This window comes from Dermacentor andersoni, chromosome 3 (genome assembly GCF_023375885.2).
Source record: "Dermacentor andersoni chromosome 3, qqDerAnde1_hic_scaffold, whole genome shotgun sequence".
Taxonomy (NCBI): Eukaryota; Metazoa; Arthropoda; class Arachnida; order Ixodida; family Ixodidae; genus Dermacentor; species Dermacentor andersoni.
The window spans coordinates 19,155,038-19,170,804 of NC_092816.1; the positions used below are offsets into that span (position 1 = coordinate 19,155,038).

The 15,767-nt window shown below is 46.7% G+C and overlaps 1 protein-coding gene across 1 annotated transcript in view; it reads right to left on the reverse strand.

Moving 5' to 3' along the window:
- The window catches only part of LOC126520769 (protein CASP-like), a 281,047-nt gene that overhangs the window by 115,088 nt on the left and 150,192 nt on the right, over positions 1-15,767 (reverse strand). The gene's annotated exons all lie outside the window — the stretch shown is intronic.

Genomic DNA, 15,767 nt, shown 5'->3' on the forward strand with positions numbered 1-15,767 from the left:
GACGTGCGCGACGCGCTATCGACGACAGCGCGTCTGACGGCGACGACGGCGTCAAACGGAGACATCTCTCGGCGAACGACGCCACAGTCAAATCGACAGAATCAAAGCCGCCGGGTCACCCGCGCCCACCGGCACAATACATCGATCCGTGATTGGTACGGCCGGCGTAGGAGTTCGCGTGGTATCGGCGGACTCGGAGCGACGCTGTCACGCGTGAATAGGCAAAAAGCAAGGCCACGAGGTACCACCCGTGTTCTGATGTGCCTTAAATGTATGCGTTATTGCTCTTCTGTTGCTTTTATATATACTGTTTTTCGGTAAGTTACGCGATAGTCAGGAATAAAACAGGGCTCCTTTCTCCAGAAACAGGGTGTCATTGGGAACAACGTAACCGGAGGCACCAACTATTTACAGGTCTTTTTTCTGTCTCAAAGTTTTACGGCTATGAAAGAGATCAAGATTCTTTGCTCCTGGATTAATCCAGACAACACGGGGCTTCTCAGTTCGCGCACTGGCCTCAGCACACGGTTGATTTCACGCATCGGAATGCGGTCGCTGGTGCTGTGGATCGAGCGTGCGAGTTGGTCGCCTTGCGACAGGAAGGCGCTATGTACTTGCTGAGCCAACGCTGAGGTCGACAGCAACAAGTTCACTAAAAACCCTTCCCTGCAAAGCGGAGTAGCAAGAGAGAGTTACTCTGGCCAAGGTTCCTCTCTTTCCCTCCCGTTCTACCTCCAATTTCATCTTCGCCCTCCGCCGGATGGTCGACTGTTGACAGAATAGCATCCCAAAGATAAATCAAGAGGAGCACAGTAACTGGCTTCGTACTACTCTTCGATAGACTGACATTTCTCAACGTGAACGAAGTCTCAGCACAGTGTTGCTTGTGCAGTGAGGACTGAATAAAAAGCGGAAGGGTTGGCAGGAAATGGAACCCAGCATGCCACACGAAATCACTACCAGGATTCTGCAGCCGCAAAACCTTCCACGACGGGTAAAATGCCAAAATAGCCCGCTATCCAAATTGGTTCTCGCAATCCACAGGAATATACGTGCGTAAATATCCTAATGTAGCCTGTTAACACAGTAGGGAAGCTGCTATAGCACCGGGGCCATAGCTGTAGAATTCCGAGTTTCATTGATTTCCAGGATGAAGTGGACCGTCATTTCAGATTTTATCGGTGTCAGTCCGGCAGGAGCCCTGGACTGAGAGCGCCTCCCCTCCAACCCCCCCCCCCCCCCCTCTCACTAACGGCAAAACATCTGCTTGTCCCTTTTCTTTTTTTCAATAATTGTTTTCCTCCTCCTCAGCCAGTAGTGGCTAATGGTTAATATTGCCGTTATAATATTTTTTTCGGGTAGTGCAGCTAAATTAACGCGTTCGCAAGACGCCAAGAGCGCCCGTGCCACTTCTGTGCAGCTTGTAGGTTGGCTGCGGCACCTTCTGCTTACCATAGCACTTTTATTCGAGGAGGGAACAGCGGAGTTATTGTTTCAATTGTCAGCACTGGCAGCTGAAACCGACACCACTTTACAAAGTAGAAAAAAAAACACTCAATCTTCCACAAATTTTACCATTCAAGATATTTCGCATTTACAGCCAGAGGCAGACGTCCATAGCAAAATTTTCAATAAGATGCTCACCAACTATCTGCACTAGTTCCGACAAATATGAGAGGCTGTTCTGCCTGCAGTTGTTCGATGTTGCGATATGGCCAAAACGTCGAACCGGCTTGCTGTAATGCTCTAGCGTAGTCCGTCGGACATCGCACTTCACTTTGCAAACGCCCTCAAAGAATTTTTCCATAGCCAGAAGCACTTAGAGGCAGGTCCGCCGTATACAGAGATCGGTCGAACGACGCAGCAAGTCGAAAGCAGTATCGGCCCGATAGACCGACGCCGATGACAACGGCGAGCCGGCTACTTGTTCGTGCTTCGCTATTAGCACGTCACGCAACCCGTTCCACGCACCGTACAGCCTCGATAAGATCATCCAACGGCGCCGCGCTGATAGGCGGGACTCGCAAACTTGGAAAGTTACGCGATCACGCCATTGAAGGTGTGCCACGCTATAGGGAGGCTTTGTTCAATACTTTTCTTCACCAGGCTTGGTGCGTGTCTAGTACACTCTAGTTCATGTTGCAGCCACCACGGATGACCTTAAAAGAGTTGCCTCGGTTTTAGTATAATTCGAGCGCCTTTACAACGAACTCCTCTAGAAAAATTTACCTTTATACCGAAGAAATGATTGTGTCCAGGTTCTATTGTGAGCTGTACGGTGCACAACCTTTACAACGAAGTGACCTGTATGACGACTGATTTCGGAGGTCCCAAGCACTTCGTTGGAAAAGCGTTGTACTACATCGAATGACTAGATCAGCAGGGCGTCAGGGTGCTATTTGACGCTCATTTAAAGGGGAGGAGAAGGAGAATAATGATTCAATGTCTGTCTATGTAATGTACGTGTGTGTAGGAGAGGGGCAGGTTTACTTATGACAGCACGTGGGCGGAGGCGGCAACGACGTGAATGCACCTCGAACGTCCGTATAATTGCCATCGCAGTCATGTGAGCTCTGCCTGCTGTTATTCTTATAAGCAGAACAATCGTGTTTGCAAAGTACGGTTTCAATTTGCATCACGCGCCGTTCGCAAGCAGGTTTGCGTTTACTAGGCCAGTAACATACCCGTGTTTCCTGAGCCTTTCGTTCAGCCATCGGTCGGGATGCCAACATTGGCGCGATTGCACGACAACGGATTTTCGCCAACGAAACTTTCATCGAAAGCGACGACATTTGCGCTTGGTCCACACTGCATGACATATCCCTAACTTGTTACTTCTTTCATAGCGTTCGATTTTCAACACAGGCCTCTCAAATTGTGCGGCGAAGAAAGAAGTACGGATTCACTTTACCTGGATGCAACTCTCTTCAACCTATGTAACTCATAATAAATCCAACGCGAAACAAATGCTATACGTCATTTCGGTATGCTTAGACATTTTGTGTTTCTTCACTTTCACTCCCCACATCAAGATTTCGGACACTGAAACAAATCGGTTATCAACACATCGTGCATTTCTAAGCTTGAGCTTGTGAGAGTTTACTTTTTCAGACACCATGTGATGGCAAAAATCGCATATTCAAAGCAATATACTGCCCATTTTCGAACATCTGCACACATTAAGACCGAAGAAAAAAATACAATAAATCCTAAATCTTTTTGTACGTGTCCTCTGGAAGTAGGAATGTTGGGGAGGCAACATAGAAAGCAGAAAATTTGAAATTTCATATTTAGCATCTCTAGTTGGAGCAGGCTGGGATGTGACAGCATATCACTGTCGAAGTCTGACAGTTTAGTATCGAATGAATAAGGCGTGACAAATATTTCGGTAGGCTGGCCATGCTTTATGAATGACCATCGCCTCTTTAGATGCAGACGAAGACGATGTACTTTAAACCTCGTAATGCTTAGAGGTTCAAGTCTAGACTGCTGAATTCGCACACTCTTTCGTTCTTTCGTTTTGGCTCAGCATCTGAAGAATTAAGGCTGCGTTTCGAGGTGTGATCAATACTTTCTCTGCGTGCAAGAGACTGCAGATTCCAACTTTCTCAAGTTATTTTTTCGCAGAGGGATAGAAGCTGCTACGCTACCTGGCACGTAACGGTGTCGATATAGAACTCGTTCTCCTTAGGATTATTAGGAACGGTTGCACGCGAGAAGAACCGAGCTTCAAGCACGTACTCGTACGCTCGTTTCTAACTTCGTCGAGACATGAAAAGTAGTCCCATCGGTGCATACAACAATCGACATCTCTTTTCCTTGTCCCTGCAATTAATCACGCGGAAATAATTGGCGTCGGAAATCATGCGAAGACGGATCCCAGGAACGGTGCAGCAATCAATGCGTAACCACATGGTGGCTTCGCAGAATGAACACGTAACCAGGACCAATCGAAGGCGGCGACATTAAATGTCTGACACGCCATTAGAGATCGCAAAAAAAAAAAAAAAAAAAACGTCCCAACATTGAAATTCGCAAGCAAGATGGACAAAACTTTTGTTTTTCTTTCCCTCTTGACAGAGAGGGGCACTCCGCGGCAGACGGTATGCAAAAATTGAATCGAGCCGCACGCATACACGACGGCCGTTGATCAATGGTTCGCGTGGCTATCCGACCTCCTCGTCCAAGCGGGCGTTGTGTGCGCGATACACGGCAGAGGCGCCTTCTCCGCAGCTCGCGCGTGGTTCGCCCTCCGAACAACGAGTTAGGAGGATTCCTTACGTTACGCCCCTTCCCTAACTTGGGCCTCTCCGATAATTGTCGGCCCTCGACGAAGGGTGGCAAGGCGAGTGGAGGTGACGTGCACGTGGCATAAACATCGAGCGCGCACCAAACTCACCTCTGTCGAGAACGATCGTCCGCTGCAGTGGCGACCAGCCCGGTGTCGCGAACGCGTGCCTCGCGCATGCGACGACGACGACCACCCGCCGCGTGCGGGCCTCAGTTTTATCGCCGGAACCGTGGCGCTCACGCGGCAGTGTTATTAAACCAATAGGAACATGGCGGCGAAGTTGGCGGCTGTGATACAATCATTACAGCGCGATGACGATGGCGTGACTTGGGCCCTCGCGGGAGACGACGGTGTTATTCGCCGTCCCCGTTTTTGGCCGGCATAAAATCGTTCGCGTGTTTCAAACCCGCGGCTGATTGCCGGCTTCGATTTTCGCCTTCGCACGCTGCGGCCACGCGCTTCGGAAAAACGCCGTCGCTTCGATCGAGAACCGGCGACCGGTCGCCCGCACGAAGCCGCCGCTGCGCGCTCGCCACGAGCGCGGCTTTAATTCGCCCGCTGAGCGCCCTAAATGGGATTGTCGCATTATTGCCATTGTCACAAAGATACGAAGCACTCTTCACACGCTACAATCGCCGTTGCACGTCGTTTATAAACTCTAATGACCGCCACGCTACTTCGACGATCGGGACGCGGCGAAAGCGTATTTTCCAATGTGAATCCTGCCAGAGCCAGCAACACCTGCGCGGAAAAAGGTATCGCGCAAGTTGCGGGTCAACACGTATTTGACTGCGTCAATACTCTGTCGTGTGTTGAACCGGCGAAGAAAGCGTATTCGATGTTGCGTTTTCTTTTTTTTTTTCCGAACGTCTAGAAAAACTGTCTACGCAATACTATGTGCGCTGTTGCTGCATTACTGGAACGGTGCATATGTTCTCATGCCGTATTTCTTGTTTTACAATCCAACTACATGTTGCAGAAGCGCGGGTGGGAAAGGTGTTCAACGTTTTCAAAAACAGCCTAACAGACCGACCGGCTAAGCGATACACCGCCAGACCGAGCAGTTGATTGATGGGCCGGGTATTGGACACGACAGATAGGCACGCGGACCCGGTATCAATCAATCAATCAATCAATCAATCAATCAATCAATCAATCAATCAATCAATCAATCAATCAATCAATCAATCAAACAATCAATCAGTCAGTCAGTCAGTCAATCAATCAATCAATCAATCAATCAATCAATCAACCGAAATGGCAGGAAACCTAGATCCTGGCAGTCTCTCCGGCCTCCTCCTCCTCCTCCTCATTATAATAATAATAATAATAATAATAATAATAATAATAATAATAATAATAATAATGATAATAATCAGCCTATTTTATGTCCACTTCACAGCGAAGGCAGTGGACATAAATCTCCAATTACCCCTGTCCTGCACCAACCGATTCCAACTAGCGCCTGCAAATTTCTTAATTTCATCACCCCCCCTAATCTTCTGCCGTCCTCGACTGCGCTTCCCTTCTCTTGGTACCCATTCTGTGTAACCCTAATGGTCCACCGGCTATCTAACCCAGCTTTATTTTTTTCTCTTAATGTCAATTAGAATATCGGCCATTCCCGTTTGCTCTCTGATCCACACCGCTCTCTTCATGTCTCTTAACGTTGCGCCTAACATTCTTCGTTCCGTCGCTCTTTGCGCGGTTTTTAATTTGCTTTCGAGCTTCTTTGTCAGTCTCAAAGTCTCTGCCGCATATGTCAGCACCGGTGGAAAGCATTGATTGTACGCCTTTATTTTTCATGATAATGGTAAGCTTCCAGTCAGGATCCGACAATGTCTACCGAATGCGCTCCAACCCCATTTTTATTCTTCTGTAAATTTTGTTCTCATGATCAGGGTCCCCTGTGATTAATTGACCTACGTATACGTACTCCTTCGCAAACTCTAGGGGCTGACTGGCGATCCTGAATTCTTGTTCCCTTGCCAGGCTATTGATCATTATATTTGCGTTCTGCATATTAACATTCAACCCCATTCTTATACTCTCTCTGTTAAGGTCCTCAATCATTTGTTGTAACTCGTCCCCAGTGTTGCTGAACAGAATAATGTCATCTGCAAATCTAAGTTTGCTGAGATGTTCGCCGTTGATCCTTACTCCTAAGCCTTCCCAGTTTATTAGCTTAAATCTTCTTCCAAGCATGCGGTGAATAGCATTGGAGAGATTATGTCTCCTATCTGACCCCTTTCTTTATAGGCATCTTCCTATTTTCTTGTGGAGAATGAAAGTAGCTGTGGAACCTCTGCGGATATCTTAAAAATATTTACGTAAGCGTAAGCGTCATCTACTCCTTGCTTACGTAATGACTCTATGACTGCTGGTATCTCGGCTGGATCAAATGCCTTCCCTTAATCTATGAAAGTCATATAGAGAGGCTGATTGTACTTTGCGGATTTCTCGATTACCTGATTGATAACATGGATGTGATCCATTATAGAGTATCCCTTCCTGAAACCTGCCTGTTCCCTTGGTTGACTAAAGTCCAGTGTTTGCCTTATTCTATTGGAGATTATCTTGGTGAATATTTTGCATAATACTGAAAGTAAGATAATGGGTCTATAATTTTTCAATTATTTAAAGTCTCCCTTTTCGTGGATTAGTATAATGTTTGCATTTTTCCAGTTTTCTGGCACCCTTGAAGTCGATAGACAGCTCGTATAAACGGTCGCCAGTTTTTCAAGCATTATGTGTCCTCCATCTTTGATTAAATCGACTGTTATGCCATCTTCTCCTGCATTTTCCCCCCGTATCATGTCTTGCAAGGCCCTTCTAACTTCATCGCTAGTTATAGAAGGAGCCTCTGTAGCCTGTTCATTCGTATATCGAATCGAGGTAACGTGGCTGCTCTGGGTACTGTACAGGTCAGTATAGAGTTTTTCCGCTGCTTTTACTACATCTTCGAGATTGCTGATGATATTACCCTGCTTATAGTTCAGTGCATATATCTTTGTTTGTCCTATGACAAGTTTCCTTCTCACTGATTTCATGCATCGTCCGTTCTTTACTGCTTCCTCAGTATTTTTCACGTTATAATTTCGAATATCTCTTATTTTCGCCATGTTGATGAATTTTCACAGTTCCGAGAATTCCATCTGATCTCTAGAGTTGGATGCTTTCATTCTTTGTCGTTTCTTTATTGGGTCATTTGTTACTTGGGAGAGCTTGCCTACTGGCTGCCTTGATGCCTTACCTCCCACTTCAATTGCTGCTTCTGAAGCTAGCCTAGTTACGGTTTAATTCATTACCTCTATATCATTTTCATACCTCTGTTCTAAGTACCAACCTGAATTCGTCTGCTTTTACCCTTATAGCTTCTAGGTTGGCCTGTTTCTTCTTGGCCAATTTTACTCTTTCTCTCTTCAAATTGAGGTGAATCCTAGCCCTCACTAACCTATGATCACTGCACTTTACCCTACCTAACACTTCTACATTCTGCACTATGCAGATATCGTCAGAAAATATTAAATCACTTTCATTTCTCGTTTCACTATTCGGGCTTTTCCAGGTCCACTTTTTGTTTCTACGCTTCCTGAATAATGTGTTCATTATTCGCAACTTATTCCTTTCCACTAATTCTACCAACATCTCCCTTCGGGTGTTCCTAAAATCGACGCCGTAGTTACCAGCTGCTTGTTCACTAGCCTGCTTTCCCCCCACTTTTGCATTGAAGTCGCCCATTACTATAGCATACTGAGTTTGCACTTTTCTCATCGCTAATTCAACATTTTCATAAAACTGGTCTATTTCATCATCATCATGACTGGAGGTTGGAGCGCATGCATGTACTACATTTAAACTATATTTCTTATTAGGTTTTATTACGACTACTGCTATCCTCTCATTAATGTTGTAGAATTCGTCAGTGTTGCCCGCTCTGTCGTTTTGGATTAGGAATCCTACTCCGTACTGCTTCTTATCTGGAAGTCCTCTATAGCAGAGTACGTGGCCACTTATCAGCACTGTATAAGCGTCACCAGTTCTAACCTCGCTAAGGCCAGTGATATCCCAAACAATGCCTGATAGCTCCTCAAAGAGCACTGCTAAGCTAGCTTCACTCGAGATAGTTCGGGTGTTAAACGTAGGAAGGGTCAGTTTTCATTGGCGGCCTGTCCGGTTCCAGAGCTTCTTAGCACCGTCTGCTGCGTTACTGGTCTGAGCACCGCCTTGGTCAGGTACTCCGCAGCTACTGGGGAGTAAGGGCCATTGGTTGATCGAACGAGTCATTTTTGGACATCTCCAAGCTTGGAGTGGCGCCTGACACTGGCAAAAATGCCGAGAGCCAATGGGGCTATTCTAATTCAGGTACAACCAAACTAGGTAGACCCACTAAGCTTCAACAAAAGACACTCCCTCATCAGAACAGGAATCGGCCTCCCTGGTGCAGTATTCGACCACTCCCTCCCTCCCTCCCTCTCCGGCCTAGAGAACATTTAATTATTTTTTTTTTATTAGGGGAAATTTTCGCAATGCATTTAGAAAGACATCAAAAAAAAGAAAGAAGGAAGCAGAGATATATTTGGAGCTTTGTGCGTTACCAGCACTGTAACAATAATATTGCGGCTATTTTGCCCATTAACCAATCGGTAAAGACCCATAATGCATCAGACTAGAGCTTGTCCTTCCTGAGCACTTTGTGCTTGATATCCTGAGTCTGAGGGAATGCCCACAGTAGGTTATGAGTATCCACCGTAGACGCAGAATCTGAATCTTTATTAAGGTGACAAGAGTTGTCAAGGAAACCCCATTCCGAAGCATCCGAAGACATCGCAAGGGAAACATTGCAAGGAAGGAAGCCGACACACGGGGGTATGTTAGTACACGTGCACGTGTGTGCTGCCAGACAGTGGACTTGTGGGATTGAGGGAGAGCTCGTAAGTTAGAAGGGAGCTAGAGTCGCTTGGCCTCAGGCAAAAATGAAGCGCATAGTTACGGGATCGAGATTTATGGATGTCCAGTGCGATCACCCGTCCTTCTTAAGTGTCCAGTAATTGTTTGGTCGAATTTGAGCTGAAAGTCCACCTCAAACGGCATCCTGCTGACGAACTTATTAGCTACTCTGAGTATTATCAAGGCTTTTCGACCAATATTATGAGGCCGGCAGTCTGTGTGTAAATGAAGAGCCCCTATAGGTCTTTCTGTAATTATCCGCATCGTATATTGAGACCTTTGTGAGTGGAACACAGCTCGACGTCGTCAGCGGCGATCAGAAAGTATACGCTGTCCCTGGATATCGTGCAGTCACCAGGCTACAGGCAGGAAAGCGATACCAAATAACAAAGACGCCATGCAGCACACATCCTTGCGGTATTCCACCGTTAGATGCAAATGATCCGATTTGTTGTCTCTCCGTGTGCATTGAGAATGTACGAGAGCTTATGAAAGAGTACATGAATATAGCCCTTTTAGGAAACAGGCCAAGACTGTGCACGTTACGAATAACAGTTTTGTGCAGTATGTCATTGAATGCCTTACGTATGTCCGTAACAACCCCGGTCCGTACGAGGTGGCTGCAGGACAAAACATGCAGCCCTTAATATGCGACACTGACGAGTCTTCCTCATAGCCTAAGTGCTGTCTGAGCATAATTTAAGCCTTCGATGACGCTCTATACACCATGAAAAGCGATTGGTCAGCATCCGCAGACCGTCGGCGTCAGAGAAGTGCACCAGAGGGTATGCGAAATTGAGGGTGGCTTGCGAGCTTTCGCAATAAATGATTCCTAAAGATTTCAATCATCATAATCATCATGGTTACGCCCACTGCAGGGCAAAGGCCTCTTCCATACTCCTCCAACTACCCTGGTCATGTACTAATTGTGGCCGTGTTATCCCTGCAAACTTCTTAATCTCATCCGCCCACCTAACTTTCTGCCGCCCCCTGCTACGCTTCCATTCCCTTGGAATCCAGTCCGTAATCCCCATGACCATCGGTTATCTTCCCTCCTCATTACATGTCCTGCCCATGCCCATTTTTTTTCTTGATTTAAACCAAGATGTCATTAACTCGCGTTTGTTCCCTCACCCAATCTGCTCTTTTCTTATCCCTTAACGTTACACCTATCATTCTTCTTCCCATAGCTCGTTGCGTCGTCCTCAATTTAAGTAGAACCCTTTTCGTAAGCCTCCAGGTTTCTGCCCCGTACGTGAGTACTGGTAAGACACAGCTATTATACACTTTTCTCTTAAGGGATAATGGCAACCTGCTGTTCATGATCTGAGTATGCCTGCAAAACGCATTCCGGCCCATTCTTATTCTTCTGATTATTTCCGCCTCATGATCCGGATCCGCCGTCACTACCTGCCCTAAGTAGATGTATTCCCTTACCACTTCCAGTGCCTCGATACCTAATGTAAATTGCTGTCCTCTTCCGAGACTGTTAAACATTACTTTAGTTTTCTGCAGATTAATTTTTAGACCCACTCTTCTGCTTTGCCTCTCCAGGTCAGTGAGCATGCATTGCAATTGGTCCCCTGAGTTACTAAGCAAGGCAATATCATCAGCGAATCGCAAGTTACTAAGGTATTCTCCATTAACTCTTATCCCCAATTCTTCCCAATCCAGGTCTCTGAATACCTCCTGTAAACATGCTGTGAATAGCATTGGAGAGATCGTATCTCCCTGCCTGACGCCTTTCTTTATTGGGATTTTGTTGCTTTCTTTATGGAGGACTACGGTGGCTGTGGAGCCGCTATAGATATCTTTCAGTATTTTTACATACGGCTCGTCTACACCCTTATTACGTAATGCCTCCATGACTGCTGAGGTTTCAACTGAATCAAACGCTGTCTCGTAATCGATGAAAGCTATATATAAGGGTTGGTTATATTCCGCACATTTCTCTATCACCTGATTGATAGTGTGAATATGGTCCATTGTTGAGTAACCTTTACGGAATCCTGCCTGGTCCTTTGGTTGACAGAAGTCTGAGGTGTTCCTGATTCTATTTGCGATTACCTTAGTAAATAGTTTGTAGGTAACGGACAGTAAGCTGACCGGTCTATAATTTTTCAAGTCTTTGGCGTCCCCTTTCTTATGGATTAGGATTATGTTAGCGTTCTTCCAAAATTCCGGTACGCTCGAGGTTATGAGGCATTGTGTATATAGGATGGCCAGTCTTTCTAGAACAATGTTCCCACCATCCTTCAACAAATCTGCTGTTACCTGATCCTCCCCAGCTGCCTTCCCCGTTTGCATAGGTGCCAAGGCTTTCTTTACTTCTTCCGGCGTTACTTGTAGGATTTCAAATTCCTGTAGACTATTCTCTCTTCCATTATCGTCGTGGGTGCCACTGGTACTGTATAAATATCTAGATTTCAATCTATTCCTGTTTATTGTGCGCAGATTTGGTCGCCACTTGACCTGACTTTTGGTTCTTCGCCCTGAAACAGCAATGACGAGGTCGCCCGCGAGTTAATTTTTATTGCACGCGTTGACGGCACTCGGTACGTATAAAAATCATCACGTATCATAAAACATATTTTATTTGCCTTTAACGATCGTGTCTAAGAAGCGGTGCATCGACGTCACCGCAATCGGAATCCTGGAAAGCCGTGCAAAGTTGCATGGGCTTCACCAACATTTTCCTCAGGTGTGGGCAGCTCCGCATAACCGAGCTGCGGGATTGTTGACATGATTGCATTTAGCTACGAGTGCGAAGCTTCCAGGTCAACACAAAAAAAAAAAAAGAATTAATCGACGAACCACACCGTGAGCGATGAGAGCGAAATGAGAGGCATACAGGCAGCAGTAAGATTTGAGGTTGCAACGCGTTATGGTGGTATTCCTGTTGAGATTAAGAGCGAGAATCGAAGTTGCGCGAGCCAGTTAATGCGTGCAACAGATTACAGGTGGTTCATTAGAGCAATGGAATAGATAATAAAGAAAGAAAAACTGCAGTCGAGGCGGCCGTATGATCGAATACGCTGATGCAATTGTCAAATTTAGGTGGTACATGTTCACGGCTAAACTGCGCAAAGACGAGAAAAGCAGAATACGTACACGGGAGAAAGCTCTGGTGTGAACCTGGCTGCAGAATATATCGTGACTGCGATTGGTGTCGGAGAGAGTTCTCTTGAGACTGTGAATGACAACTTTCTCCTGAGGTAGGCTGAATTAGGCTGCTCGGTCTGCCGGTCTAGAGTTCACTGGGTGCAAGTACCGTGGATCCCTATATCCGGCGCAGGCATTAAATGACACGAAGTTGATAGAAAGACATAAAGGCGAGAAACGATTGTTCATTCGCGCTTGGTGATCACTTGATCACGTACAAGCAGTGAAAAAGAAACATACACGTAGGAACAGAAAAAAAAAGAAACACACGCAGGTCGTACTAATTACAGAAGGCTAAGTGGAAGCGATATCCATGCAGACAGCGCTGCAAAGTAAACATTCACGCTGCCATGTGGTGTATGTCCACTTCTCTACGTTTCTCCTTAATATTGGAGCGGAAGTATGCTACCCACATAATATTCTTCGCCAAAAAATTGTGTAGCTATTCTAAACATAGAACACTGTTCGTTACTCACACTCCGCGTTACCTAAAATGCATGTGCGGAGTACAGTTGAGTATATATTTCAGCTATAAAAGTTAGAATCTAGGTTACACATAGAAAACAAGGCAAACCCATTTTTAAACGATTCTCAATTGCGTTCGCTCGTTCGTTCGTTCGTTCGTTCGTTCGTTCGTTCGTTCGTTCGTTCGTTCGCTCGTTCGTTCGTTCGTTCGTTCGTTCGTTCGTTCGTTCGTTCGTTCGTTCGTTCGTTCGTTCGTTCGTTCGTTCGTTCGTTCGTTCGTTCGCTCGTTCGTTCGTTCGTTCGTTCGTTCGTTCGTTCGTTCGTTCGTTCGTTCGTTCGCTCGTTCGTTCGTTCGTTCGTTCGTTCGTTCGTTCGCTCGCTCGTTCGCTCGTTCGTTCGTTCGTTCGTTCGTTCGTTCGTTCGTTCGTTCGTTCGTTCGTTCGTTCGTTCGTTCGTTCGTTCGTTCGTTCGTTCGTGTCTGGCTTATGTTTCTTTTTTTCCTTTTATGCAGGTTTTATTATTTTAGCGCAGGGCGAAACAGGCAACTATATTTCCAAAGCCATATATTGAACTATGTGGACCAAAAAGAATATGCTGTACTGTTGCGAAATGTTTTTCAGAGTAAATCACTGTTAAGCAGTAAATGTTCTTGTAAATTTCTCGGAAAAAAGACGCAAGTCACCATTCATCCGTCACACTGAATGAACGTGCCGCTTCTTACGATGTTACTGCACCCGCACTTACACAATGCTACACACGGGAACCGCACAAGGCACTACCGGAAATAGAAGTTGGTGCAAGTGCACTGTTGGCCAATTACTACTTGTTTGGCTGTTCGGTTAGTTCGGTTTGTTGTTCGGTTTATTTGTCAAAATGAAGTTAGCCCTGAGCAATACTCGGGCTTGTCTCCTGTGCTTTAGTACTATTTAATTCAGGTTTTAGTAAGTTAACAAACTGACGCACCGCCAAAAACGAGGCCCAAACACCGCGCGCAAGGCCTCGGCCGAACGTCAAAGAAAGCACTAGGAGCTGACAACGCTGCAAATTGGGTCATTATTTCAACGCATGCTGATTATTGAGAGAGTACCATATTGCTGTTTTTCTGTCCTGAGCTGGAAATGAGGGGCGAGATGTCCTTCTTGTGTATTGATCGGTTGCTCTCATATAGACGTTATTGAGGGGGGAAAAGGTTCTGCCAGTTCTCAAAAAACAATTTCATTATCGTGGTCTCCGCATGGCAAAATAAAATGTATTTCCGTTTAAATTTCCTCGTATTATCATGTCCTAAGCCTATCAGTTCTCAGTGCCCCAAATGAAGCGATATTACTATTACAGGCATGGCTAACTGTAGCACCGAGATTTCTATTCACGAGCGGCTTGCTCCGATTTTATCTGACGCAGCTGTCTTTTGTCCGCACTCCTTTCGGCATTCGTTCCTCGTTCATATCTTGTTTACGTGTCTCAGTTGATGCGCATCCAGCTTCTCGGGAAAATTCAATCTTGCATTTCGAAGCAGCATGATCCGTTCTTTCAGTCACAGCCAAGGCGGAGGAGCGGGTTGCCTTTCTCCTTTACCCGTATGCAGCGCCAATATCGAGAAAAAAAAGGAAAGAAAGAAAAAAAAAGGCGCTTTCCCACATGCGGCCCGCTTTCCCCAATACCCCGACGGCGCGCAACTCAGACGTAATCAAAGTGGCCCTACATCACCTTCACCGAGCTCACCCACCTATCTGAGGGGGCGCGATACCTATATATGCCGAACCGAAGCCGCGTCTGCGCATAATAAAGCTGCGAGTCTCTGGCTCAGAGAATGAGGCGTATGCGTGCGCATCGCAGAAGGTCTTCGGTCGAGAGGAGGAAATGAACGTGCGTACATTTGCCAGCAAGCGCATTCTGCCACGGGCATGGCAGACGGTGCTCGTATGAAGCTCACCGTATGAACGCGCCGACGTTGCGCGCATACATACGTAACGGGCTAGGCCACGCTTTTGGAAGGAAAGAAAAGAGAGAACAGACGAACTTTTCAACGAAGGAAGTGTTGTGGATTGTGATTAATGTCCGATGCCACGGAGACTGCCTGCCGGCCATCCGTAATACGCCGGAAGAAAATACGCCCTCGCTTTTTTTCTCTCTCCCTTGTACGAAGTTGAGAGCATAGCAAGCACGCGGAGGGCAGCGCAGAAGGCAGCGAACGAACGCAGACAGGCCAAATCACGAAAGCTTTCTCTCGGGTGAACTCGCGAAAAAACGTTCCTCAGCGAGAGTTTAATATCATTCCCGTAATAAGCCTCGAGGGCGCGTATCCCGCCGTAAGGGCGGAGAGCGCCATCTATCACGCGAGCGCATGCGCGGCGCATGCTGAAAAACAGACGGACGCTGCATCGTCTGCTGCGAGCGCGGTCTTGCGGCGAGACCGATATATCGTTCGTGGGCTGCCAGTAGGCAGCGGGTAAACACGCACGCGTCTGGTCGAAACACACGCCAACAAAACAGAGACGATGCAAATAACAGCGCGCTGTGTACCACAACGGGTTGGCGAGAGTGCAACGTGTGCCGAAGTCCGGAAAACAATCTGCGGCCGGGCGCGCTCCATTCAACCAGGCCGCCGCTAGGCCGCCTAGACACCCACCCGAGTGGAGACCAAAAAAAAAAAAAAAAAGGCATTAGCGCTCGCGCTTCTCGTCGGCGTATTCGACACATTCATCTCCTGCCTACTGGCCGCGCCGTTCATTCCGCTGTGCAGAGAAAGAAACTCTGGCACAGCGTCGCTTCGGCCGCCTGGTGCAGTGATGCTACAGAGTTACAGCAGGCGCCGTTCATTAGGATTTATTTTATTACACACAAAACGCCCACGCGTGCATACATTTAGGAGGCGCGCGCGGAAGGGAACAAACGCTCA